This window comes from Gadus morhua, chromosome 4, assembly GCF_902167405.1.
Source record: "Gadus morhua chromosome 4, gadMor3.0, whole genome shotgun sequence".
Classification (NCBI taxonomy): domain Eukaryota; kingdom Metazoa; phylum Chordata; class Actinopteri; order Gadiformes; family Gadidae; genus Gadus; species Gadus morhua.
Window position 1 is genome coordinate 4,461,178 of NC_044051.1, and position 221 is coordinate 4,461,398.

Genomic DNA, 221 nt, shown 5'->3' on the forward strand with positions numbered 1-221 from the left:
TGACTCTTTTATCCGAAGCGGTTGCGCCCAAATGTCCGGTACAGGTCACAAAGAGGGCAGCTATGGGGGGGGCTTCTCGCTCAGAGGTGATAGGGATCGAACCCAGAGATGATAGAGCACGGGCCCCGACCCCCCCCCCCCCCCCCCCCCGCCACGTCCGGGTCAAACAAAGGACCGTTGCCAAGGTTACGGCGAGAAATCAGGTCTGGCGTGAGGACCAA